Source organism: Pogoniulus pusillus, chromosome 13, assembly GCF_015220805.1.
Source record: "Pogoniulus pusillus isolate bPogPus1 chromosome 13, bPogPus1.pri, whole genome shotgun sequence".
NCBI lineage: Eukaryota > Metazoa > Chordata > Aves > Piciformes > Lybiidae > Pogoniulus > Pogoniulus pusillus.
The window spans coordinates 4,474,810-4,502,667 of record NC_087276.1 but is presented as its reverse complement, the minus strand read 5'-3'; the positions used below and the strand labels follow the sequence as shown (position 1 = coordinate 4,502,667).

At 46.2% G+C, this 27,858-nt stretch overlaps 1 protein-coding gene across 2 annotated transcripts in view; it reads left to right on the top strand.

Moving 5' to 3' along the window:
- IRS1 (insulin receptor substrate 1) overlaps positions 1–27,858 on the top strand; it is a 62,625-nt gene that overhangs the window by 25,942 nt on the left and 8,825 nt on the right. Inside the window, exon 2 of one of the 2 annotated variants that reach the window (XM_064152801.1) lies at positions 13,543–13,587. The exons of the other annotated variant lie outside the window; for it this stretch is intronic. The gene's annotated coding sequence lies outside the window, so the exon portion shown is untranslated. Of the gene's footprint in view, positions 1–13,542; positions 13,588–27,858 lie in introns of those variants that run through there. 2 annotated transcript variants of the gene reach the window in all.

Here is a 27,858-nt window from a genome sequence, read left to right as displayed (position 1 = left end):
AGAAACAAACAGTATGAACTAAGAAAAGTAGAGTTTTCATACAAGTCTTAGTATACCATGCATAATAGTGACTGCATAATAGTGACTGGTCTGGGCAAAAGAAAATGATGGCATAAAGTGAAAGATGCATTTACAGCTTTGGAGAAGGCACAGGGATGTTTTGTTAGCAGTTCAGTGGTTTTGTTTGGTCTGCTGGTTTTGTCACTTGGTTTGGTTTTGGGTTTTTTAACAACTAGGTTAACCTGGCTAAGTTCAGTGAGTTTGTTCACCTAGGTGGACCACAGGTATGAATGGCTATTCAAGGTTCAGCAGTCATCTCAAGTTCCATTGGACTGAAGCAGATTTTCCCCTCTCCCCATGAGCCCTTTGTGTTTTCACTCACAGTGTATGATGTGATATTGGTGAGTAAGGCTACAGAGCTGAACATGCTGTGTGATTTGGATCTCTTTTTTTCCCAGGAAGGAATAGTTTCCTGGAGCAGGTACAGTTAACAGATCCATCTCTGAACAACCTCTGGATAAGGCAGAGTTTGTGCCGTGTCAGTTCATGCCATGGATTTAACTCTACAGAGGACCCACTGGAACCTCTGGGTGTGACTGTATGCCATCTTTCCACTACTGCCTTTTAGACTGTCATTGCTTACTCCTGCTCCCACACTTGCCACCTCCTTCATCTGAGTACAAGTATGCCTGCTCCTGAGCAAGTAGCTATACCTACTCCAGGCTCAAAGTCACCTGGCCTGGAGAGGGGAGAAATTAATGTTTAATTTGGATACAGTTCATCGTGCAGCCCTGGCCAATAAGGGGGGATGGTGTGTTGGTGGGGCTGTGTAAAGAGAGGGAAGCAGCTCAGGCAACAGTAGAATGGCTCCAAGTAGGCATGAGGCTGTGATCATCTTTTCCTTTGTAATGTTTTCATTCATTTTTCACTGGCTGGACTGTAACTGTGCCTTGAGGCATTGTACTGCTGGTGGGAGGCAGAAGGAGCTTGGTCTTTTCCTGCGTTAGGATCATAGAGTCTTTTTAAGTCTAATGGCCAGGACTGAGCCTTATGCACAAAGGTTCTTTTGTTTTGTTTTTGTATAAACCCATTTGATATTAATCTCATCCTTCTGATTAGTCTAGAGAACTTTATTGCTCCTGGGTTTCCTGTTTAACTTTCAGCAGGGTATGCATCTTGTGTCCTCAGGAGACAGAACTTGTACATGGCAGGAATATTGACCAAAATGGCACTGGGTGCTCCTGGTTAGAAACCTGCATTTTTGCTTAGAGGTGTTAATTTAGTGATTTTCTTTCTTTCAGCTGTGGAGAGTTCTGTGTGTGGATTTTTGTTGTTAACAGAAATTCCAGTTGCTGATAGGACTGGGAGTGATTGTGCTAAATTATGCAGTGATGTGAGGGGGATTGCTCTCATTCTGTGTCACCCCTAAGCCTCCTCTTCTCCAGGCTAAACAACCCCAGCTTCCTCAGCCTCTCCTCATAGGGCTTGTGTTCCAGGCCTTGAAAATTGTGCTAAGCTGTAAATATAGCTTCATTCCTTAACCTCCAGCCAGCTGAGTCTAGTCTGGGTGATTTCACTGTGTGTGGGGGGTGGGTAACTCCCAAACCATCACAAGGGCAAGCAATCGTACATGGCTTCCCAGTTTCCATTCCTTTGTAGTTTATCATAAACCTCTTCAGTCTTTCCTTAGGCTGAGTTTGGAAGAGAGAATCTCTTGTCCTCTCTAACCATTTATTACAGCCCTAGGTGTTACTTCACTGTGATTGCTGTATATGGAGTGCTAAGTCTGTTCTTCCTGTCCAGGAGCTGGTGACCAAGCACACTATGAAAGAGGATTCAAAGTGCACCTTTCTTAAGTATCAGTTTAACTTATCATTTCAATATATCATTCTGAGTATGGTAAAAGTTAGTAGTGTTCTCCCAGAAAAAACAGCTGTGTATATGAACTGCTGTTCAATCTAAACAGAACAGTCAGTGTGGGAGGTGGTGGAGTCACCATCCCTGGAGGTGTTCAAGAAAAGACTGGATGGGCACTTGGTGCCATGGTCTGGATGCCTGGATAGGGCTGGGTGCTAGGTTGGACTGGCTGAGCTTGGAGTCTGTTCCAGCCTGGTTGATTCTATGATTCTCTTGCACTTTCTTGTGGCCTCTTCTTGCTCTTTGGGACGTGTGTCACATAAACTCTTGGTAACAGCTAATAGAACAAATCCACTGTTTGTGGTTGTTTTGTAGGCCTGTCATTATCAACAACAGATGAGCTGGTGGTTTTACCTTGCCCAGCATACAGCTTTGGCATGCAGTGAGTAGATCAGTAATTTCCTTGGCCGTTAAGCACTGGAAGGCCACATGCTGTTTTGTGCCAGAAGGCAAGTTTTGTTCCTCAGATCTATAACCAAGTATTTTGATTTGGATTTCTTACCATCATACTCGTTTTAGAGTTAGGAACAGATGTATTGATTAATTGTGTTTGTGACAAGGCTTAAATAGTTCAAGGTGTTCTTTAGAAATTATTTTTGCTCGTGCTTCAGAAAGACTCAGAAAGGAAAAGATAATGAACTGCAAAGAAGAACCTGACAGATCTTTTCAGGAAGTGCCAAATAGGTCTCAAAGACTGAAATTAATTAATGAAATTGTTGCTTTAAAGGAGAAACTTGGAAATTCACATCTGGGATAGCTGAAGGGTCATCTCTGCAGTGGGCTCAGCGAGCTGAGTTAGGAAGTTATAACCATATCATCTAAGGCTGAGACCATGAAGGAATTCATAGCAGCCATGCCTCTGTAACCCATTGCTGGCCATTATCTGTGGTTATCACTTCAGTTCCTGCACTGGGTGTAATATTTTGCTGCTGCTGAATCATAGAATCAACCAGGTTGGAAGAGACCTCCAAGATCATCCAGTCCAACTTAGCACCCAGCCCTAGCCAATCAACCAGACCATGGCACTAAGTGCCTCAGCCAGGCTTTTCTTCAACACCTCCAGGGATGTTGACTCCATCACCTCCCTGAGCAGCCCATTCGAATGCCAATCACTCTCTCTGACAACAACTTTCTCCTAACATCCAGCCTATAATTCCCCCAGCACAACTTGAGACTGTGTCCTCTTGTTCTGTTGTTGCTTGCCTGGCAGAAGCAACCAACCCCACCTGGCTACAGCCTCCCTTCAGGGAGTTGTAGACAGCAATGAGCTCTGCCCTGAGCCTCCTCTTCTCTAGGCTGCACACCCCCAGCTCCCTCAGCCTCTCCTCATAGGGTTTGTGTTCCAGGCCTTTCACCATCTTTGTCGCCCTTCTCTGGACACGTTCCAGTACCTCAACATCTCTCTTGAATTGAGGAGCCCAGAACTGGACACAGCACTCAAAGTGTGGCTTGAGCAGTGCTGAGCACAGGGGCAGAATAACCTCCCTTGTCCTGCTGGCCACACTGCTCCTGAGCCAGTCCAGGATGCCATTGGCTCTCCTGCCCACCTGGGCACACTGCTGCCTCATCTTCAGCCTACTATCTACCAGTACCCCCAGGTCCCTTTCCTCCTGGCTGCTTTCCAGCCACTCTGTCCCCAGCCTGTAACGTTGCCTGTGTTTGTTGTGGCCAAAGTGTAGAACCCTGCACTTGGCCATGTTAAGCTGAGATTCACCGACTTCCTAATCCTCAAATCGATAAGCCTCGCCTTGCTCACAAAAGTTGTCAGGCTTTCCCTCCTCCTCCTGAGAGCTGTTTCTGCTGAACCTTGACCAGAAGTGCTAGCAGTGGGATGTTTCTCAAGCCTACACCCTGAAGGTTGTGGCCGGGAGTATGATAGGTCTGCCACTTCCACCTCCTCTGCACTGAGCTTTCAATCGTGCGTGTGTGTGATGGCTTTCCTTGCCCTGTCGTCTGTCCTGCTGATTGGTATTTAAGGATAACAACAGTCTTCCATGAAAGGCACATCTTTCATTATTAAATAAGAAATGAATCCTCTGTAACACCAAGTAATACTTTGTCACAAAGCAAATGACAGATAATCTGCCTTTTTTTTTCCTCTCCGCCGTGGCTGTGTGATGTGCTCCTTATGTCTTCTGTGAGCTACACCTAAAACTGCTTCTCAGCGCAGCAGATCTGGGACAGAGCTGGTGGCTTCCTGCAAAGCAACCTGGAACTGTTGCATTTTGAAGAAAGGGAAAAAGTTTCTAACTCTTTATGCCCACAGTCATCCAAATTAAGCTCTTCAGTGACTTCAGACAATCGGATCGCTCGAAAGGTTCCTTTCGAGGGGCACTAAGAGAGAGCACCAGCAAGACAACTGGTGCAGATGAGAAAGAGGCATGGAAAGGCACAGCACAGGCTCTTAGGGAGAGCTAAATTTAACAGATATGAGTGCTAATAATGAGCCTTCAAAGAGAGCACACCCTTTCCTTCCACAGCTGTGCTCTCCACACACAGAGACAGGGGACCGTTCCAGTGGAAGTCTACTTCGTGTCTTTGCCTTGGGGAAGAAGTTCAGAGCTCTGAAATTAGCTTAGAATTTCAGAAAGGCAAAAGGGAGAGAGAAGATCCAAGGGTAATTAGGAATTTTGGTGCCAAACCCATCTTTCTGAAACAGAAGAGGTTTTTTATTCCATTTTGTACTTCAGGGGATAAAAAGGTTTGGATTTCCCCCCCCCCCCCCTCTGTTTTTCCTTTTACTATGAATTTTCAGTAGCTTTTTTCACCCACTGCCAGTAAAAGATCCCCTCTGTTTCTTGCTGCAAGCTGTTTGCTTCGTTCTATTGAAGCACAAATAAACAGTTGGACTATCTTTTGGACAAAACATTCCCAGTCCTTTCATAACTGAAGCCTTTTCCATAAGGTAAGGTAGTGCTTTGATTCTGTTTATTTTCGAGTGGTTTTTCCCCTCGCAGATGAAGCCATAAACTGTAAAGGGAACTTGATATACTTGTACTGTATTTGCAATTTAGATTGTAGAGAGTGTTTTGGAGTGCACGTTTGGCTGCCAGTGAAACCACTGGCTGTGAGTCAGGAGGCATCGAACGCTGTTTTCAAACGTGTCCTTAAGGATGAGGTCATGTGGATGGTGGAAAAATATTTCAGAGTGTTCTGAGAAGCAGTAGAAGGCTATTTCAGATGCTATGAGTGGTGACCTAGGGGGCTGGAGGGTATGTGTCAGCTTTCCTTGCCTACATCAGCCTGATTAGATTCCCTGTTATTTCCTCTAAACCAGTTAAACTTCTCTGGGCAAGGCATTAACTCAGGCTCCATTTTCTAGGCACCTTTCCTTTTTCTTTCTCTCTTTTTTTAAAGTTAATTAAACTATTTCTACATCAAACTTAACAAATTTTAAAGTTTTCTTTTGTGATTTGGAAATAGGGAAGTGTTTTCGTTGTTGTTGTTGTTGTGGCTTTAGAGGCTTTTAATTGCCTCGTCAAGAACTGCAGGGTGGCAGGGTAGGAAGCACAGCAAAGTTGTTAAATGAGGTTTATTTGCTGCCCAGCTTGGCTTTTTCCTTCACAGATGTATTTGATGAAAGGGCTAAGGTGGCTGTGATGGTTTGGGTGTTCTCTGCTCCCCCCGCCCCATATTAGAGAATCACCCAGACTAGACTCAGCCAGCTCTGGAAATATGAATGAAGCTTATTATTTACAGCTGGTACAATATACAAGCAGAGATGTACAGTATAGACAGTTAGAGATAAACAAGGTAAAAGGTAACACAGAAACACAACAGCCCTCCCAGAAACCTGAGTCCCCAGGAGGGGCTCTCAGCCACCCCTTCACCTTCCCCCTATCCCTCTCAACCTTACCCCAGTCCCAAGGAAGAATGGAGGTTTGGCCAGGGGGTTAGGAAGCAAAGTGGATTAGTCAAAGAAATGGCAGAGAGAGGCTAGAGAGTGATGCAGCTCAGCCAGCAGCCCCAGTGAGAGTGGTGCCGAGTGCGATATCTATGTTCTGACTTATGTTTTTATCCATCTCAGCAAGCCTATGAGTGCAGCAGACATCACCATTGTTTCCCTTTCACAGCCTGCAATCTAGTTCTCACCAAAACATTCTAGCCTGCTTCAAACTAGCACAGTGGCTTACTGAGGGGCAGAACAAACATCTTTTTTTTAGTGCTACCTACTCTGCTGGTTTGGATCCTAAGCTAGAAATGCATCACTTCGATGTGTTAAAGGTTAAGAAGGTTCCCCATTGCCTTTGAGGATGGGGACTGTTTTGTTGCTGCCACCTCCCTGGAGCTGGATCACAACTTCTGCTCTCAAGCTGGCTCTCCAAGGTGTATGCTGTCAGCATTTTAAGTTACTATCATTTAAAAAACTTTATTAGATGCTAAAGCTGGCTGCCAAGACAACTGACAGCTTTGGGTTTGGCTGCTGCTGGAGAGGCCAAAAGAGTTTTGAATGAGTAGGAGGAACCAGCTGTTGGAGGAGAACCTGTTCCATGGCTAACCAGGGGATTGCATTCTCCTGAGTCAGCACAGGCTGGAGCAAGCACACTGCTCCTGAGCTCTGAATTACCTCTTTTTGTTCGAAGTGCATGTGCAGTGTTGGGTTTAATTGTCACTGGCAGGATATGTACTGTTTCTGTTGCAACTTGGCAATTTGTTTTACATTGCAGTTCTCTTCAGACTTAGTACTGGAATTCCTGTCCCAGGCTACAATGTGCCACTTCTTTAGACTACTGTATCTTGTTTTGTGCAAACCACATGTCTGGTATTTCATTAGAGCAAGTGGCAGGCTTGTCTGTGATAGGACACTGCAGCACTCCACCTCTGTAAACATAACTCACAGCAGGATCCATGCCACTTGCATGTGTGGTCCAAGCTGTGCCTGCAGTGCTAATGTCTTGTGTTGTCTCAGGCAGAAGTGTCTTTTGAGCAACATATATTGGCACATCTCTTATTATACAGTCTCTCTAAAGGCTTTATATGTTCCTGAGGCTTGGCCCCAAGCTTGTACTGATTTACCAGCAGAACTCTTTGTCATATACTTAAGAGATACTCTGAGTAGATAGGCAGAATGGTGCAGTTTGGTCTTGCTGGGAGTTCTTGGATGAAACTGTTCAAGTTTACTCCTCTAGACTGTGTCTGTTACCTTGTAGCTGAGCATGACCAATTCATACAAGCTGTAGGATAATAGATAATCATCTTAGATTCACTAACCTGTCATCATCATGTGCTTCATCCTCTGTAATAACTTAATACCTTAATAGATGACAGTCCCAGCCCAGGGAACCTCAGGTCAATGATTAGAGCAAATGGAGTAGAAGAGGTAGAAGTGAAAATGATTAAGCACTATTGATCAGGTGAGGATCAATACATCTTCCATTCTGATGTCCAGGCTGTGGTTTGAGATTAGACTGACTGCTATGAAGTGCCCTCTGAAGATAGCAGAATGGACTGTGTTCAGCTCAGACGTTCCTGGGGCAGCATCTTGGAGCCTCTGAACTGAGTGTTTCTTTGCCACCGTGGATTGAAGGAAGAAGTATCCATGATAGGAGTGCAGCCTTAAGGCAGCATCTTAATTTTGTTTGTCAGCAATTCAGTTTTCTCTTATTAAGTAGTGTATGTTTTAAAGGGAGATGAATGGTTTTATGGCAAATCAAGATCAGAGAGATGGAAAGATGTGATCTGATGACTAGAGCAGGGAATTGCAAAGATACCTGAAACGTTTGACGCATAGACTTTGCCTGTCTTAGATTACAAACAATGTTATGTATTGCCTCTGACTTAAGTGTGCCCAGGTGGCCAAGAGAGCCAATGGCATCCTGACCTGGCATCAGGAACAGTGTGGCCAGCAGGACAAGGGAGGTTCTTCTGCCCCTGGACTCAGCACTGCTCAGGCCACACCTTGAGTGCTGTGTCCAGTTCTGGGCTCCTCAATTCAAGAGAGATGTTGAGGTGCTGGAAGGTGTCCAGAGAAGGGCAATGAAGCTGGTGAGGGGCCTGGAGCACAGCCCTGTGAGGAGAGGCTGAGGGAGCTGGGGGTGTGCAGCCTGCACAAGAGGAGGCTCAGGGCTGACCTCATTGCTGTCTACAACTGCCTGAAGGGAGTTTGTAGCCGGGTGGGGTTGGTCTCTTCTCCCAGACAAGCAACAATAGAACAAGGGGACACAGTCTTAAGTTGTGCCAGGGGAGGTCTAGGCTGGATGTTAGGAGGAAGTTGTTGGCAGAGAGAGTGATTGGCATTGGAATGGGCTGCCCAGGGAGGTGGTGGAGTTGCTGTGTCTGGAGGTGTTGAAGCCAAGCCTGGCTGGGGCACTTAGTGCCATGGTCTGGTTGATTAGCTAGGGCTAGGTTGGACTGGATGAGCTTGGAGATCTTTTCCAACCTGGTTGATTGTATGATTCTACAAGTGGGGCAGACTGTTTTTAGGTGAGGTCTGTGCTGAGGTAAATGTGGTATCAGTACTCTTTTGTGCATTACTAAGTTACACAGGCTGGGGATGTGCAGGGTAAAGACCCAGAAACCCAGATTAGCACTTGCTGCTGTCACAAGAGTGTGTACACTGGCAACTTGCTGGCTAACGAGTTCTTGTTGCATATACAGGTTTCAAGATGTTTTGAAAATAGATTCTCTGGACTAAAGCTGTAAGGAAAACAAAACCTGAAACACTTAAATGGGAACTGTGTCAGTGTTAAAAAGTAGAAACTTGTCTCTTCAGACTTCAGCTGTTCATCAGGAAAAGGCAGTGGGCATCATATGAAGTTAGCTTGGGAACTGCAGTGTTTTCTTCAGTCTGTGAAATTGCATCTAATATTTTCTGATGTCTTCTGTGATCCAAGTGCACAGAACACCTGGAGTTGAGCAAGACAGGAAAGGATTTGTACGGTGAAAGGAACAACATTTGAGAATAGCTTCATTTCCATGAACTGTTTACACCTTTGGTTAAAAATATGGAAACAGACTTCATCTGGGCACAAAGCTTCTGTGAATTGCTTGGGAAGTAGAAGATAGACATTTTATATAGGTAGGAGTGTTTGGAGTTTTTAAAAATGGCTTTCCTTAAATGTTAAGGTAAGCACCATTCCCTGTTGTGAGTTGGAAACCAATCCACATTATGAGAAGAAGCAGTGCTGCAGCTGAATTAGTCTTTCCTGACAGTCACCAGAGGAATTTGGAGCTGCTGATTCTGCAGTAAAGACTGAGAGGCTCCAGTACACAGCACCATGCAGTTTAATGCTTTGAGCTGTTCTCCCTTAAGTAGGCTCTGCCATAGCATTGAAATCCACTTTGTAAAATTCCATATTCAACAGATCCTGCCTTTGTTTTCTTCTTCCACAAACTTTCTGATGCTTTCCACGTTTGATAGCTTTAATTTGCTCCTGTTCTGAACTGTTCTGCTCCTTCCACAGGCAGGTTTGCCTTTTTCATCTGCCTGGAAATTGAAAGGCAGCTCTGACTTCTTCAGACCAATCCTCTGACCACTGCTGCTGGTGGTGGAGGAGGAGAGAAGCTGAAACATAATTCCAAGCAGAACAGCACTGGATAAGAGGTTTTTTCTTCTTCTGTGGAAGTAGGTTATTAATAGCAAAGTCCCTTATTACTTTAAGAGTGGAAGCATGTTTTAGTTTTCTTTCTTTCTCCTGGAGTGTTTTTTATCATCCAGATGACAGATGTGTGAGGCATGTGCTGAGTAGTCATGGTCAAGTAGCAAAATGGTCATGATTATGGTGAAGTGTGACTTTATTGCTCTCTACAACTCCCTGAAGGGAGGCTGTAGGCAGGTGGGGTTGATCTCTCCTGCCAGGCAACCAGCAACAGAACAAGGGGACACAGTCTCAAGTTGTGCCAAGGGAGGTGTGGGCTGGATCAGGAACAGTGTAGCCAGCAGGACAAGGGAGGTTCTTGTGCCCCAGTGCTCAGCACTGCTCAGGCCACACCTTGAGTGCTGTGTCCAGTTCTGGGCCCCTCAATTCAAGAGAGATGTTGAGGTGCTGGAAGGTGTCCAGAGAAGGGCGACAAAGCTGGTGAGGGGCCTGGAGCACAGCCCTGTGAGGAGAGGCTGAGGGAGCTGCAGCCTGGAGAAGAGGAGGCTCAGGGCAGAGCTCACTGCTGTCTACAACTCCCTGAAGGGAGGCTGTAGCCAGGTGGGGTTGGGCTCTTCTGCCAGGCAAGCAGGAACAGAAGAAGGGGACACAGTCTCAAGTTGTGGCAGGGGAGGTGTAGGCTGGATGTTAGGAGGAAGTTGTTGTCAGAGAGAGTGATTGGCATTGGAATGGGCTGCCCAGGGAGGTGGTGGAGTTGCTGTCCCTGGAGGTGTTGAAGAAAGGCCTGGATAAGGCAGTTAGTGCCATGGTCTGGTTGACTGGCTAGGGCTGGGTGCTAGGTTGGACTGGATGATCTTGGAGGTCTCTTCCAACCTGGTTGATTCTATGATTCCATGTACCTATATCTAGGAACAGTCTACAGCTCTATGACTGATTTGTTGCAGGTGTTGTACTGTTCTCTATCATCAGACATAGAGGTGTGATGTGTGGGTTTTTCTTTCACTTTGGTTAAATCCTGCCTTTGATTTCTATCCTGCTTAAGTCTCCTCTTTTGAGTGATTTTTCCCACAATGATAAAACCAGCTCTTGTAGACTTAGTGGATCTGAGGTGCCTTCCCTCTGGCTTCTAGACATCACATAGATCAACAGCTTGATTTGTTAACTCACACCATCCTCAAAATGGTTCCAGTTCTGGTGAGATGCTTTGTCAGTGCTGATCAGTTCCAGAAGGCCATCTCCAACTAAGTCACCAAACCCACAGTAGGCAGATGTCACTGTAGGTAAACGTGGGGGTTTAATCATACTTTTTTTTCCACTAAGGAAAAAAATATACTAAACCACACCTGTGTGATGCTGAACTCAGAACTGAGGGTTGCACCTTGGGAAAGAGCCATGTGGATGTCAGTAACCTTTCTCCAGAGTCACTGTCTAGACTATGAAGCAGCAGCAGCAACCCCCTCCCCCCCAGAAAAGCCAAAAAGCCAGAAAAGCATAGGCAGTGCCTTTTAGGCATCATCAGAAAAGGGCAGTAAGGATAGGAAAAAGGTGTCATTTTGTTGGTGTTTAAAATACTGCCTTGAAAATCACATTTTGAACACAGAGCACAGGCTCTAAGTTCAGTTAGTACAGTGTAGGGAACGTACAGAGGGACAATCCACAGGTGTGGTATCACAGTATCACCAAGGTTGGAAGAGACCTCACAGATCATCAAATCCAGCTCTTTACCACAGAGCCTAAGGCTGGACCATGGCACCAAGTGCCACATCCAGTCCTGCCTTGAACCAGCTCCAGGGACGGCGACTCCACCACCTCCCCGGGCAGCCCATTCCAGTGTCCAATGACTCTCTCAGTGAAGAACTTTCTCCTCACCTCCAGCCTAAATCTCCCCTGGTGCAGCTTGAGGCTGTGTCCTCTTGTTCTGGTGCTGGCCACCTGAGAGAAGAGAGCAACCTCCTCCTGGCCACAACCTTCCTTCAGGTAGTTGTAGACAGCAATAAGGTCACCCCTGAGCCTCCTCTTCTCCAGGCTAACCAATCCCGGCTCCCTCAGCCTCTCCTCGTAGGGCTGTGCTCAAGGCCTCTCCCCAGCCTCGTCGCCCTTCTCTGGACATGCTCAAGCATCTCAATGTCCCTCCTAAACTGGGGGGCCCAGAACTGAACACAGCACTCAAGGTGTGGTCTGAGCAGTGCAGAGTCCAGGGGCAGAATGACCTCCCTGCTCCTGCTGACCACACCATTCCTGATGCAGGCCAGGATGCCACTGGCTCTCTTGGCCACCTGGGCACACTGCTGGCTCATGTTCAGGTGGGTATCAATCAGCACCCCCAGATCCCTCTCTGTCTGGCTGCTCTCCAGCCACTCCGACCCCAGCCTGTATCTCTGCATGGGGTTGTTGTGGCCAAAGTGCAGCACCCGTCACTGTTGCTGCCTTTCGTGGTGTCATCATTTAAAAGGCTTGATTTAGGAGATGTGAGGCTGAGAGGGACAAAGTAATCAAGGGTTACAAAACCCTGACGTTGGTGGGTAAGGTGAATGCAGAACTTGTTGACAGAAACCTTGCAGGACCAGAATTACAGGACACCTGATGAAACTGGTTGGGAATGGGTTTCAGACAGATTAAAGACAGTGTTTGTTTACACAGCAGGTAGTGAATTTATGCAACTTGCAGCCCGAGGATGTTTTGAAAACAAGCAGTGTAGGCAGGTTCAGAGCAGGGTTAGGAGAGTTCATGGTCAGCAGGTAGAACATGAGGGCAGCGGACCACAGGATATGGTTGATGAGGTCTCCCTAAATAGCATTTTTTGTGCTCTGTTGAGACACATTCTACACCATATGAACCATTGATCTGACCCAGTTGGCAATTTCATGTATTCCTGAGCTCTTGGGCTTTATGGGAGCTTTTTGTCATTGACTCAGAATTCTGTTCTCATGCATTGAAGGGTTATATGAGAGGCAAGAAGCTTCTCTTTCTGGGTGATGCATTTAGTGCCATGGTCTAGATGACTGGATAGGGCTCGGGATAGGTTGGACTGGATGATGGAGGTCTCTTCCAATCTGGTTGATTCCATGATTCAGGAAGTTGCACCTCTGAGGGAGACCCTTTGTCTACTTAAATTCAGTGGTGCTGCATGCTGAGATGGCTGTTGCTTCATAGTGAGCTGAATAAGTTATCCTTAGAGTTAACCAAGTTGGAAGAGACTTCCAAGCTCATCCAGTCCAACCTATCCCCCAGCCCTATCCAGTCAACTAGACCATGGCACTAAGTGCCAGATCCAGGCTTTTCCTGAACACCTCCAGGGATGGTGATTCCTTCATTCCAGCCAGGGAAGAAAGTACTGAGAAGTCTATCTGGGAATGTGATTCTTCTGGCTCACACTCTTAGTTTTTCTGTCAGGTTACAACACAGAGGTTCAGAATGGTGCTCAGCTACTAGTGTTAACATTTTACTTAGACTTGGCTGTCCTCAGTGTGTGGTGACAAGCAGGTTTATGCAACAGGGCTCCAAACACCCTTCTTACCACTCCATCGACGTGATGTGTTTCTTGGTGTGTGTCGAAAAATGTGAGTTCTTCATGCTCTGCCTCATCCCAGTGCTGAGATTAGTGAGCAAGAGTAAAACCCACAGCTAGGAGGCATTGGCTTATATCTGAAGAACAGGAGTAGTCATTGTGCCAGAGTCTGGGGTAGTATCTTACACTGTCTTCAAGAAAAGAGTACTAAATCCTCACAAAATTAGTTTCAGCCTAGCAGTGGTGTGTCGGATGGTAACCATGGGTAATTGGAAGACAGTGAGCCCAGTGCTGTTAGTGGTTTTCTTTGTTATATTTTTAGAATTAATTTGAGTGGAAATCGTCTAAAAGACAGATTAATAATGAGAACTTGGAGCTTTTTCCTGATTTTCAGACTGGAGAGACTGCAAGAGTGAAAAATAGCAAATTCGAGCAAGCTAAAAATGGCCTAATGAGGAAAAAAGGAAAAATGAGGAGGGCATTCCTTTCAAAGTGCTGGAGTTTGGTTTATTTTTAGCTTCAGTTTCTTACAACAGTGAAACAAGTGGCCTATTTTTAATCTAGTGTTCTATATTGCAGGAAGAAGTTCATTAATGAAAAGAGTTGGGTTATATCTAAAGCTGGACAGAGTCAAGTTTTGTGTTAGTCCAGCGTTGAGCTGCTCTGGAATCTGTCACCAGCAAGGCTCTGCTAGCAGTGGTCATTGTTCATGTGGATGTATTCATCTGAATTTCATTGCTGGGACATAGTTGTTTTGGAAGAACAGAGAGTATGAGCCCCGTGAGAGCTTCTGCTTTCTTCCTGCCTTCCCTATCCCCTCTTGCTCTTTCTGTAACCGTGCAATGCAATTTGATAGCTCCAAGTGTAAATCGATCTGAAGTTACATAAAGGTCTTTCCTTGAAAGAAACCACAGATATCCACAATACACTTCTACTCCCAAGAACACAGGAAAAAAAGTGGCTGTTTGGGGAAAGAGGAGAAGGGCATTGATTTTCTTTTACTTTAAATGTTGAATAGAAGTGTGTAAGTAAAGCTTGCTCAACAATTTCAGACCAACCAACCAGTATAAAAGCCAAACCAGCTTTTCTTCTTTTAGTCTTTCTTAATAAATTGTGAGGTACTTACATCAAAATTGTCAATATTTACTATTCTGTGAACACTTAGGTACTGTTTGAGGCAGCTCTGTGCCTTTTTTTGTCCAGTTTTGAGTGTCTGTTGTTCACACCTGATGCAATGAAAACACCCTTGAAATGTCAATCTGTATTTAGTGATTAAAAGAATCTTTTAATTTGCATTAAACAAGTTTGATGAGGCAATCTGCAAACTGCTATTAGTGGGTGAAAAAGAAAGCCCTAGAAGAATACAGAGTTGCTGATGATTCAGAGTGCACTGGCACTGAATGCCTGAGCTTACAAGTATTAGGATTTGGGTTGGTTTGTTGCCAGGCATGGCATGCAACAAGAAAAAACAGCAGGCAGAAGACCTCTCTTGCTGCTTCTCTCTCTCTGGGGTGCACCTGCTCAAGTGACTGGAGGACTGACTTTCCCCACTTACATGTTAATGCTCTAGTAAGCAAGATGATGGTTATGCAGGTTGTTTGTGGCCAGGAGGAGGTTGCTCTCTTCTCTCAGGTGGCCAGCACCAGAACAAGAGGACACAGCCTCAAGCTACGCCAGGGGAAATTTAGGCTGGAGGTGAGGAGAAAGTTCTTCCCTGAGAGAGTCATTGGACACTGGAATGGGCTGCCCGGGGAGGTGGTGGAGTCGCCGTCCCTGGAGCTGTTCAAGGCAGGATTAGACGTGGCACTTGGTGCCATGGTCTGGCCTTGAGCTCTGTGGTAAAGGGTTGGACTTGATGATCTGTGAGGTCTCTTCCAACCCTGATGATACTGTGATACTGTGATATATCAGCTATAAAGAGTGAAGGAAGGTGGAGGGGGAATGAAGTCTTCCTCAAACCTGTTCAGCCTTTTATGAAAGGCCACAGTATAAAGCTCTGTAGGGAGAGTCCTGGTGACAGGAGGCCAAACTCTGAGGATGACACAGAGCCAACTTCTGTGTGCAGGGGGCCACCTGAGCCTGTGCATTGCATGCAAGTACGCAGGGGTATGTGTCTACATCTTTCAGTCAGGGGGAGGTGAAGGTGCAGGTCAGAGTGTGCTGAGAGAGCATTTAACAAATGCAGCAGGAGAGGAAGTGTAAGATGCTGAGGCCATGTAAAGTTGTAAAGTGCATGCCAGCAGTGGTAAATTCAGTGCTGTCAGTATCTATTCAACTGGCCTTGCTACTAAAAGCATAGGTGTGAAGGATGCTTACAGAGAATGTTGGAGCCTGCTTACTACTAGAAGAAGAGAGCTGGAGCTCACAGCCTACACAATGGTAGCAACTATGCTCAGATTCTCTGTTTCTATGGAAGTTGGTTTTTTCCCACCACTGTATTTGTGTAATTGAATTCCAGCCCAACCTCCCTATATGTTTGTGTTCTTAGTGGTAACTGGATTGGAGGCTATGCTTGGTTATTTAGCTTTGAGAGGCTGGCAAAAGGTGTCCAAAATACTCTTCTCTAACTGACCGTAGTCTAGCATGTCAGTAAGGCTTTTTGGGCAGCTGCATCCCAGGAGCAGCCAGAGGCATGGGAGAGGCACTAGAAACTGCACAGCTCCAAACCAGCCAGAATGAGGGCACAGACTATCCACAGCTGCTGCAGGCTGCTGGACAGTACCACAGACTGAAAAGGGACAGTGTGGTTGAATCAAATGGAGAAGGAGCCTGTTAGAAAGGGAGCAAACTACCTTTAAGCTGTCAAATAAGGTGTTAGACTGCCATGCCCACACTAGCTAGAACTCCTATCAGCTGCATTCCAGGGTAGAATGGAACAATTACTGTAATAAAAAAGGTCAATTCCTGAAGGCTGAAAGCCTCTGGGTGCCAGTCCTCTCTCTGTATCAGTTTGCTGGTGCTGCAGAACACCAAACAGGGTGGTATTCCCATGGCAGCCTTGCTGACTGAACTTTGCAGTGAGGAGTGACCAGTCACATGTGGAGATTATTAGAGCCATTAGCTAGCTAAAGTCTTGCTGTTGATACTTTGCCCAGTCAGGTTCTCATCCCTTAAGTTCTGTGAGCAGAAAATTCCTTGTTTTACTCTGTGAAAAATATGTGAAGTATCCACATAATCTCATCAGCCTCTCTGTTCCCACAAGTCACAGGGTGCCTTGATGGGCATGGTTGTTCTTTCCTGGGTGTTCTGCAGTGATGTAGTCACTTTGAGAAGGCCAACGTCTTGCTGTCTGGTTTCAGAGTTAGCTTTAACACCTCCTTGGAAGTTACTGCAAGCTGTGAGATTTGTGTCTTCTTATATGTAGCTCAAATTGTCTGCTATAACTGGCGTTTAGACTAGTTACAGACGGGTAGCTGGCCCCCTGTGAAGTCTCCTTGTATCTCCTGTTACTTGCAAACATGCATCTGTCCCTTTGTCATTTCAAAATCAGTGTCAGATTTATTGGCTTAACTCTTTAATTTACTTTCTTTATTTCCATGCTTGAGTGAGAATGAGCTCAGGCTCTTCTGGTGGCTTCTTGCTTGGTTGCATACTCGAGCTGGGATTGTTTAGCCTGGAGAAGAGGAGGCTCAGGGGTGACCTTATTGCTGTCTACAACTACCTGAGGGGTGGTTGTGGCCAGGAGGAGGTTGCTCTCTTCTCTCAGGTGGCCAGCACCAGAAAGAGAGGACACAGCCTCAGGCTGCGCCAGGGGAAATTTAGGCTGGAGGTGAGGAGAAAGTTCTTCCCTGAGAGAGTCATTGGACACTGGAATGGGCTGCCCGGGGAGGTGGTGGAGTCGCCGTCCCTGGAGCTGTTCAAGGCAGGACTGGACGTGGCACTTGGTGCCATGGTCTGGCCTTGAGCTCTGTGGTAAAGGGTTGGACTTGATGATCTGTGAGATGTCTTCCAACCCTGACGATACTGTGATACTGTGTGATACCATCCCATGATGTTGCTCGGCTTGGTTTCTAGTATGACATCTGCAGCCGCCCATGGATCTCAGAGGGTCAGCTCTGCAGAGGGACCTAGACAGGCTGGATGAGTGGGCAGGGGCCAATGGGATGAGATTGAACAAGACCAAGTGCAGGGTTCTGCATTTTGGCCACAACAACCCCAAGCAGTGCTACAGGCTGGGGACAGAGTGGCTGAGAGCAGCCAGGAAGAAAAGGACCTGGTAGATGTTAGTTGAAGATGAGGCAGCAGTGTGCCCAGGTGGCCAGGAGAGCCAATGGCATCCTGGCCTGGCATCAGGAACAGTGTGGCCAGCAGGACAAGGGAGGTTCTTCTGCCCCTGTACTCAGCACTGGTCAGGCCACATCTTGAGTGCTGTGTCCAGTTCTGGGCCCCTCAATTCAAGAGAGATGTTGAGGTGCTGGAAGGTGTCCAGAGAAGGGCGACGAAGCTGGTGAGGGACCTGGAGCACAGCCCTGTGAGGAGAGGCTGAGGGAGCTGGGGGTGTGCAGCCTGGAGAAGAGGAGGCTCAGGGCTGACCTCATTGCTGTCTACAACTCCCTGAAGGGAGGCTGTAGCCAGGTGGGGTTGGGCTCTTCTCTTAGGCAAGCAGCAACAGAAGAAGGGGACACAGTCTCAAGTTGTGCCAGGGGAATATAGGCTGGATGTTAGGAGGAAGTTCTTCACAGAGAGAGTGATTGGCATTGGAATGGGCTGCCCAGGGAGGTGATGGAGTCACTGTCCAAGAAAAGGCTGAGGCACTTAGTGCCATGGTCTGGTTGACTGGACAGGGCTGGGTGCTAGGTTGGACTGGATGATCTTGGAGGTCTCTTCCAACCTGGTTAATTCTATGATTCTGTGTGAGAATACAGCTGCACTGTGGCAGTATGCCCTGTAATTAGAGATGAAGGCAAAATCAGTTGCAAGTAGAAAAAACAAAGTTGCAAGAAAAAAGCAAAGTTGGAAGAATAGAAGTTAGCTGCCAGAAGAAGGCAAAGTTAGTTGCTTGGCTTGGAGTTTTTAAGAAATGTGAATCTATCTGTACAATTATGGCTGTAATTGTTACTGAGCTGGAGGGCTCAGTTCCACTCCTTGTTCAACTGCAGTCTGAGAATAATTGTTAGTGCACACCAGAACTCAGTGGAGGTGCAGCAAGGTTCTGCATTGGATCTGCTGCAGCTGCTGTGCCATGGTTGCCACGTCCAGGTGTTTGCCAGGTGCTGAAGGGTACACATTGACACATGGCACAGGCAGCTGCATTCCCTTAGTGTGCTGCCTGGGGTTTAGTGCTCCTTCTGTGCTTCAAACCCCAGAATCTGTGTGTCCAGAAGGAAGGTGTGTGTGAAATGATATGAAAAAAGTTCCTGGAGGTGCTGAAGCAAAGCCTGGATGAGGCACTTAGTGCCATGGTCTGTTTGACTGGCTAGGGCTGGGTGCTAGGTTGGACTGGCTGATCTTGGAAGTCTCTTCCAACCTGGTTGATTCTATGATTTTGGCCACAACAACCCCAAGCAGTGCTACAGGCTGCAGACAGAGTGGCTGAGAGCAGCCAGGCAGAAAAGGACCTGGTAGATATTAGTTGAAGATGAGGCAGCAGTGTGCCCAGGTGGGCAGCAGAGCCAATGGCATCCTGGCCTGCATCAGGAGCAGTGTGGCCAGTAGGACGAGGGAGGTTATTCTGCCCCTGTACTCAGCACTGCTCAGGCCACACCTTGAGTGCTGTGTCCAGTTCTGGGCTCCTCAATTCAAGAGAGATGTTGAGGTGCTGGAAGGTGTCCTGAGAAGGGCGACAAAGCTGGTGAGGGGCCTGGAACACAAACCCTATGAGGAGAGGCTGAGGGAGCTGGGGGTGTGCAGCCTGCAGAAGAGGAGGCTCAGGTGTGACCTCATTGCTGTCTACAACTGCCTGAAGGGAGGCTGTAGCCAGGTGGGGTTGGTCTTTTCTGCCAGGCAAGCAGCAACAGAAGAAGGGGACACAGTCTCAAGTTGTGCCAGGGGAGGTCTAGGCTGGATGTTAGGAGTCATTCTGTGCTGTGTCTGGGACGTGTTTAATAATTGCCTTCCAAAAGCACAGCCAGTGTTTGTCACAGGTCATAAACCAAGTAATTCATTCCAGCATTTCTTAGGTTGCAGCACTCAACTGATGTTTTACAATTGAAAAGCTTGCTGTAGATGGACCTGCCTGTCTGTGGTGGGGCAGGAGAGCAGTGAGTTTCCTGAGCTTAAATGGGACTGAATCCACCAAACATGAAGAGAGACTGGTGGGGCCTCTCTGCTGAAAGTAAATCCTGAGAAGAGATGAATTCTTTTCAAAATCAAAGCAACAAATGGGTTTCCTTCTGGTTCTACTGATGTCTGAATGGCTGCTGGGTTTGTGTCAGCTCTACAGCCTGTACATAAGGGAACTTAACATTTTATTTTCCTCTTGATGCTGTGATGGTTTGGGTGTTCCCTGCCCCCCCCACTTAAGGAAATCACCCAGACTAGACTCAGCTGAGCTGGAAATTAAGAATGAAGCTTTATATTTACAGCTTAGCACAATACACAAGCAGAGATTTACAATAGATACAGAACTAGACAAGTAAAAAAGGTAATACAGAAACACAACAGCTCTCCCAGAAACCACAGTCCCCAGGAGGGGCTCTCAGCCACCCTTCCATCTCCTCTCCCCACCCCTCTACCTTACCCCAGACTTTGCCTTATGTTCACAGTGAGCTGGAGGGTTGGCCAGGGAGGTTAGGAAGCAGATGGATTAGTCACACAGACAGCATGTTAGGTTAGAGAGAAGTGCAGCCTCAAAGAGACAGAGAGCAACTCTGTTATCTATATTTATGTTCTTGTTCTTATCCATCTCAGCAATCCTATGAGTGCAGCAGACATCAGCATTGTTTCCTTTTCACAGCCTGTAGTTTAACTCTTCTCATCAAAATATCCCATCTAAGCTCAAACTAGCACAGATATTTTCTCAGTAGAGACCTGAGAACCTTTTTGCAATAAGATTTGCCTTAAGAAGTCATGTGAAAGCCTGCATTGTCTATGTTTTGGATGGTGAAAGAGCAGAACATCTAATTTGCTTGTATTTTTTGACAGCTCTCAGGCTAAAATTTCCCATGCTTGTTACCAGTCCCCTCCTTTTGAAATGCATTGGAAAGCTTTTTATTTGAAAGAATTTAACCCCTCTCAATGAGAACACTGTTTCTTTCTCATCTCTTCCAACCAACACTTTGGACAGCTTTGGTGTTTCACAGATTCTGCAGTGACCTTGAAGTTCGGAGGGCAGTAATTGCTACATTTCAGGTGCTGGCTTTGTTTGCAAGCCATGCCTTGTTATGTCAATACTCCAAGGAACTGAAGAATGCCAACTTGTGTTTGGAGTAGAAGTTACTACAGTTTTCAGTTGATATTTATACAAGCTGTGGTTCCTGACAGGGATGTTTCACAAGCCCTCATATGTCTTAGAATCATAGAATCAACCAGGTTGGAAGAGACCTCCAAGCTCATCCAGTTCAACCTAGCACCCAGCCCTAGCCAGCCAACCAGACCATGGCACTAAGTGCCTCAGCCAGGCTTTGCTTGGATACCTCCAGGGACAGTGACTTCACCACCTCCCTGAGCAGCCCATTCCAATGCCAATCACTCTCTCTGCCAACAACTTCCTCCTAGCATCCACCCTAGACCTCCCCTGGCACAACTTGAGACTGTGTCCCCTTGTTCTGTTGCAGGTTGCCTGGGAGAAGAGCCCAACCCCACCTGGCTGCAGCCTCCCTTCAGGGAGTTGTAGCCTTCTTCTAGAAACCAGGACTTTAAGCTAGGAGAGAATCAGAGGCAGAAAATCTAAAAGGGATTTTACCTAGCTGAAATACTGGCAGAAAGAAAAGGTTCCTGTGGAGATAGGTAGGTTCAAACTGGACGTGAGGAGGAAGTTGTTGAGCATGAGAGTGGTGAGAGGCTGCAATGGGTTGCCCAGGGAGGTGGTTGAGGTCCCATGGCTGGAGGTGTTTAAGGCCAGGCTGGCTGAGGCTGTGTGCAGCCTGCTCTAGGGTAGGGTGTCCCTGGGCATAGCAGGGGGGTTGGAACTAGATGATCTTTGTGGTCTCTTCCAACCCTGACTGTTTCTATGTTTCTATGTATTCCATCATAGTGGCTCTGTAGAACAAGATGCCCACAGAGGTACAGAAACTCTGGCTATTAATTGTTGTGATTCTTAATTGCAATTAACCTTTGCAGTGAGCATTATTCGTAACTGGTAAGTTGGAAGGGATGTTTTTGACAAGATGAATAGGCAATGATTAAAACAGAAGAAAATGTAATAGGAAACAGTGTAAATATGGGATGTGTTATCTACAGAAATTCAATGCTCTTTGTTCTGCATTCTCCTCCTGAGGGGAAAAAATGAGTGTTCTTTTTTCTGAATCCTGTGAATCATAAAGTGTGTCTGATAGTATGGAGGATTGCAGTGCGTGTTGGGCTGGGTTTGGGTTGGGTTCTGAACTCAGCCCTGGGTCATGGAGGGAGGGAATTAACGTGGCAGAGTCAGGAATTATACAAAAATAGAATGATTTTAGCTTCCTGGAACCCCACCCCCACACTACTTACAAGAATTGTTTGGTTTAATTAACAGATTCAGTTCGCTCAGGAGTTTCTTCCAAAGGCTGTTCTAGAGAAATTTAGATGTTTAGGAAGTCAGGAAATGGCAAAGGCTAAGCTATAAACACAGCTTTACCCCACTATCAGTCTGGCTGAGCAGAAGATTAAGGGAGCAGCTTACTCACCGAGGTGAGATTGGCATTCAGCAATGATCCCTTACTGAGTTCCTCTGCAGCAGCAGCCTTCTGATCCTGCAGGCAATATCCAGTCATAGAGATCCACGCCACAGACGCCCTTAGGCGAGTGGCAGAGCTGCCAGACTCAGAAATGTCTCAAGCACTTCTTCCTGAGTGGGATGGTCATGGAACGATGCTGCCTTCACAGTGACAGGGGAGAGCCAAAACCACTAGGGTCCCCAGTCTGGGAGCAGCCAGGAAGTTGGCTACTGATAGGGTCTGCAAGGAGGCCATCCAGATGCCACCAGCTTTCTCTCAAAGGACCCCAGGGCTTGCCAAGCCTGCAGGTTTGCACAGAATGGTGCAAAAGTGAGTGGAATCATCCAAAAGCAGGGATGGGATAGAACCAAGAGCCATACAAAAGGTAGGAGCCGTCCCAAAGCGTGGACAGTCCAGTCATGGCAGGAACCTGTCCTTCACAGTGGCAGGGGACTCTCAAGGTGGCAGCTCTCAAGATGGGAACTCTCAAGGTGGGAACCCTTTCTGTATTTATCCTTTTTCTAGACAAAGTGTCCACTTACCATTTATAGAGGGCATGAAAACCCAGCCAACCACCAGCCCAATTCCAGCATGGGCTTCCACACAGGTCAGCCCACGTGCAGTAAGGCTGCCCTGCTTCGAGTCTGCAGGGCGGGGGGGAGGAAAGCAGTTTTCACACTGCCTTCTCCCATTCAAACCTGCAGAGTAGGAGGGAGAAGAAATGAATTTGGTGTACCCTGGACATCCTGGTTCTGGGTTTTTCACAGAATCAATCAGGTTGGAAAAGACCTTTTGTTTGGTTAGGGTTGTTGCTGTTTCGCTAGGTCATGTGATGGAAGTGGCTTTTCTTCCATGCTACTTTAGCCTGCTTTTTGTGTGTGTGTTAATAGAATCATAGAATCAACCAGGTTGGAAGAGACCTCCAAGATCATCCAGTCCAACCTATCACCCAGCCCTAACCAATCAACTAGACCATGGCACTAAGTGCCTCATCCAGGCTTTTCTTCTTACACTTAGTGATGTTATGCTCTTATCTTTTGTACAGTGCTTGTGACAAGTAGAGAATTGATGTGCAGGAAAGTGTGCTAAGCCTATGCCTTCTGATAAAGTTCTAAACTGCAAAGTATGTTACAATGCAGTTGGAAAGTTGTTTTGTTTTGTCCCTTATGTGGTTTTTAAATGAAGAAATGTACCTTAAAAATAGAATCACAGAATCAACCAGGTTGGAAGAGACCTCCAAGATCATCCAGTCCAACCTAGCACCCAGCCCCATCCAGTCAACTAGACCATGGCACTGAGTGCCTCATTCAGTAGCTTCCTAACAATGTGAAAAATCTGATGTTCTTGGAAAACAGAGGGATAAAGTAGTGTACACTGAGAGCTCTTTGGTTGCTGTGCTGTGAATGTTTGTTTTTTTCCCAAAGGATTGTGAACATGGAATTTTTATAACAAAAAGACTGACTTTATCTTAATTAAAGTCTTCATTTAAGAGAACTGGAGCTAAAATTAGACTTAGAATATTTTTGGCTCTGACCCATAGGCACGGATGGAAAGTAGAAGCCAAGATACCTTCTGCCATTCTTCATGTGCTCTCCTTCCTGTAGCAAGGACATTCAGAGTCCTGCCACTGGAGCTGCAGGGAGTTTCCAAACATAGGCAAGAGCTTCAGAAACAGATGCAATGTTCTGGTGGATGAGGGGAGGGATACAAGGGGAATTTCTTATAGATAGTTAATGAAGGCAGAAGAGGCTTTAAAAACAACCCTGGGAAGCACTTGTTTTGTATGTGGTGTAGTGCCAGGTACCATCAGTGGGACAGCTGCTTGGAGGCAGACTTGCTGTGCTTTGGCTTACCTTTGTAATGAATGTCAGAGTAATGAGCACTTCCTTCATAATTGCATTGTTGCTGGTCACAACCATTGACTGTTTTGTTGTACTTTATTACTTCTCTCTGCTTTCCAAGCTGCCTTCTCCTATCTCAGGCATGTGTTCGAGCTGCACTTGCTTTTTGAAGTGTAATGCAAGCTTCTGGGTTTTAAGTTGTGTCTATGAGGCTGAATGGAACACTGGCCTCCTTGTTTGACCTCCCACATGTGATACACAATCCATTAAATCTCATGTAATATTTAAGAATTGAATACATTCTTTGCATAACATCACAGTAAGATGACAAGCCACTGCTCCAAGCACAGCTGCTCACACAAACAAGTGGCCTGTGAGTGGTGGGACTAACCTGTTTCCTTGAGGGTTTTTCTATATGAACTGCCCCTTCCATGCCTGCAGCCCTCCCCACAGCTGCTTCTCCTCAGCAGTATCTGCCAGTGTAGGGCTCTTAAGAAGGTGGCTGCAGGGGCTGATGGTGGGTGCTGCTCCTCATGGAATACTGTGCCTTAGTAAAACAGCCCTTTACTCAGCTGTGGGTTTTTACAAGTGGTCCAGCAACTCAGTGTATCTGAAATTTAAGTCTTTGCCAAAGTTAAACTGGAGTTTACACCTCGTTCAGCAGCTCTGTTCTATCAATTGCCTAAGCTCCATTGCTTCAGGAAACAAGACCAACAAAAGGTTTCTTGACTGTGGCCTGAAGTAAGTGTTTTGTCTTCCTGGTGACTGTGCTACTTGTACTGCCCATCCAGTGCCATTGTCTAGACTGGCTAGGGCTGGGGGGATAGGTTGGACTGGATGATCTTGGAGGTCTCTTCCAACCTGGTTGATTCTATGATTGTCTTTGGTGTCCATGCTGACTGCATTTCTGCTTTGCAGCAGACAGACATCTTTGCCTCTCATCTGGCTTGTGTTTGGCTGCCAGCTGGGCAATCTACTCAGCAGTCACTCTGAAGGAAAAGAAAGTATTGATTTGCATGGAGTAGTTATTTTCAGGGTGTTTTAGTCAATGGCTTTTCAGTGATATGGATGAACCATAACATAGACCTCAGTAGTTGGAACAGCTGATGGTGAAAGAAAGCACGCAGTGATGTTTGATTCAGGAATTTGTCTTGAGGACCTTTACTTGTGTGTGCCAAAGTTCAGCCTTCTCCCTAATCCTGCTCCTGTCTCCTTCCAGCACACTGTAGATTTGGAGCTGCCAAATACCAAAAATGTGCCTAGTTTGGGACATCAAAAGAACTCTGTGCCACCATCAACGCTCACTTACGCAGTACTGGTCAGTAAGACTGGCAGTTGCAATGACTCCCTGTTGGATACCTGGCAAACCACTTCTAAAACTCTTACTGGTGCTTAACTGCTACGATAGTAAACTAATTCCTCTCTCACTAGGAGACCTTGTCCTGTGTAATGTGTGATTTGAGTAAATCTTTGAATTAACCTGATATTAAAGGATGATTAATATATTGTGGGAAGGTACTTAGATGTAGCATCGTTTACATTGGTAACCAGTGTGACTATCAGCAGGCTGAGACAGTTACCAGTTCCTCTCTTGGTTAAGAGTAGTTGTCTGATGGTGTAAGTTCTTAGGGTGGGTTATTCAAGAGAGATGTTGAGGTGCTGGAATGTGTCCAGAGAAGGGCAACAAGGCTGGTGAGGGGCCTGGAGCAGAGCCCTGTGAGGAGAGGCTGAGGGAGCTGGGGATGTGCAGCCTGGAGAAGAGGAGGCTCAGGGCAGAGCTCATTGCTGTCTACAACTACCTGAAGGGAGGTTGTAGCCAGGTGGGGTTGGTCTCTTCTCCCAGACAAGCAGCAATAGAACAAGGGGACACAGTCTTAAGTTGTGCCAGGGGAAGTATAGGCTGGATGCTAGGAGGAAGTTGTTGTCAGAGAGAGTGATTGGCATTGGAATGGGCTGCCCAGGGAGGTGGTGGAGTTGCTGTCCCTGGAGGTGTTGAAGAAAGGCCTGGATAAGACACTTAGTGCCATGGTTTGGTTGACTGGCTAGGACTGGGTGCTAGGTTGGACTGGCTGACCTTGGAGGTCACTTCCAACCTGGCTGATTCTATGAGGGCACTGAGAATTTTCCATGCTTTGAAATTGTACAGTGTGGTCATACAGTCTAATAAGGCTGATTTTTTTAACCCCATGTTTTATCAAGATTTATGTTTAGTGGATGTGTTTTCAGCCATTGATTAACCAAGACATCTTAATGACATGTGATCTCATGTACAGATCCTTCCATGTACATGGAATCATAGAATCAAGCAGGTTGGAACAGACCTCCAAGATCATCCAGTCCAACCTATTGGCTAAGGAGTGACCTCATTGCTGTCTACAACTACCTGAGGGGAGGTTGTAGCCAGGTGGGGGTTGGTCTCTTCTCCCAGACAACCAGCAATAGAACAAGGGGACACAGTCTCAAGTTGTGCCAGAGGAGGTCTAGGCTGGATGTGAGGAGGAAGTTGTTGGCAGAGAGTATGATTGGCATTGGAATGGGCTGCCCAGGGAGGTGGTGGAGTCGCCGTCCCTGGAGGTGTTCAAGGAAAGCCTGGATGGGGCACTTGGTGCCATGCTAAGCCTTTAATCTGTATTACTATATGCTTTTAATTTTCAATTGACTTAGACTAATAGCTTCTGCAGGTTTATCCTTAGTACCAGGTGTGACAGCTGATGGAAGATAGATGTGTCACAATAATACAGTATCTACCATACAGTGAGGTTCTCATGCATGCTATTGTCAACAGCTTCCATTGTATGGGAAACAGTTCCCCAAGGCATGTTCTTTAAAATGAATTTAAGGAAGAATTGTTGAATTAAAACACCTGACTGCAGATGCTGAGATGAGACAAACTTGTACCTGCTTTGACTTTTGCGTGTGTAATTGCACAGTTTGATAATGCTAGATTGGCATTACAATTATATCAGATAATTAATGGGACTTGATTGGTTTCTCTCTGAAATCATGGCAACTGAGTAAGTGAAGATTAGTCCATGCAAGGTACTAGTGACTTTGTAATAGTAGAAGTCACTCAAGCTTTGGGGATTTCACTGAATGAAACTCTAAAGAAACAGCAATAACAGACTTGGTTTCTGTGCTTGGCCTTTGTCTTTTGGGTTTAATTCACAGCTTCCCATTCCCAGGAGTCTGCTAGGTGCTGCGACCTTTGTCCATACACCTCAAGCTGGAGGTAGCTTCTTGGTACTGAGTCAGAATCCTTTCTGCCATTTCATTATCCTGTATTTGTGATTCTCTTGTTACTGGGGTTTATGGAAACAAACTGGGTGGCAATTGTTTGGAAGACCTAATCTATATACAAATGAGTATTTTGCTGTCTAAGTGAATAATTTAGCCTTAAACCACCTTGGAACTCATTAAAGCTCTTAGCATTGCTTTTGAGGTTAGTCTCATTGCAGTCCAGACTATCTCAACTGCTAAACCAGTGAGAGTAGAAGGGCAGAGTTCTTGCTCTACCAGTAAAGGCTTATCTTCTCATACTGAAGTTTTGTTTATTCTTCTAGATAAAAATTCTATTTGCATGTAGACTTGACTTTATTTTCAGTGTGGAACACTGACTGGTAGTGTATACAGGCACAACATTCTTAAATGTTATTTATTTTCTTAAGCTCTGCTGCTTTGCCCTTACTCTCCTGCATATGCATTCTTGTAGCCTAAGACCACATGGCAAAAAACTACTATTTCCCACATGTGCCATATTCTTCTTCAGTTTGCAGTCAATGTTCAGGGAGTGAGGCCTTTTTTTTCAGTTCTTTTTATTCTCATCAGTGTCTGGCTTGATGCTTTATTTATAGCACTTTGTCCAGATGCTGCCCTGCATCTGTCAGCATGTGGGCACTGGCAAGACACTCACCACCCTGCTGTCTGGCCTCTGGCACCATCTGAACTCTGTCAGGTAGCAGTTCGTCTCACTGTCAGGATGCTGAGATACAGGAGGATTAAGGCACAAACCTAATTCCCCAGATGTCACAGTGGTTGTGTATTTGAGACATCATGGCTTCCTCCTCTTCACATGTCAGGTAGGAAAGAGGAGGCAGATGCTTTGTCTGTTTTATGCAACACAAAGACTAACTTGGGTAGAACTCTATAGCAGATCAAAGCAAGACACAGAACTGGGTTTCAGATTCTGCATTCAGCTCTGTAGATTCTGCATTCAGCTCTGTGCTTTGCCCACCTGCCTCTAGATGCTATACCACAGATGC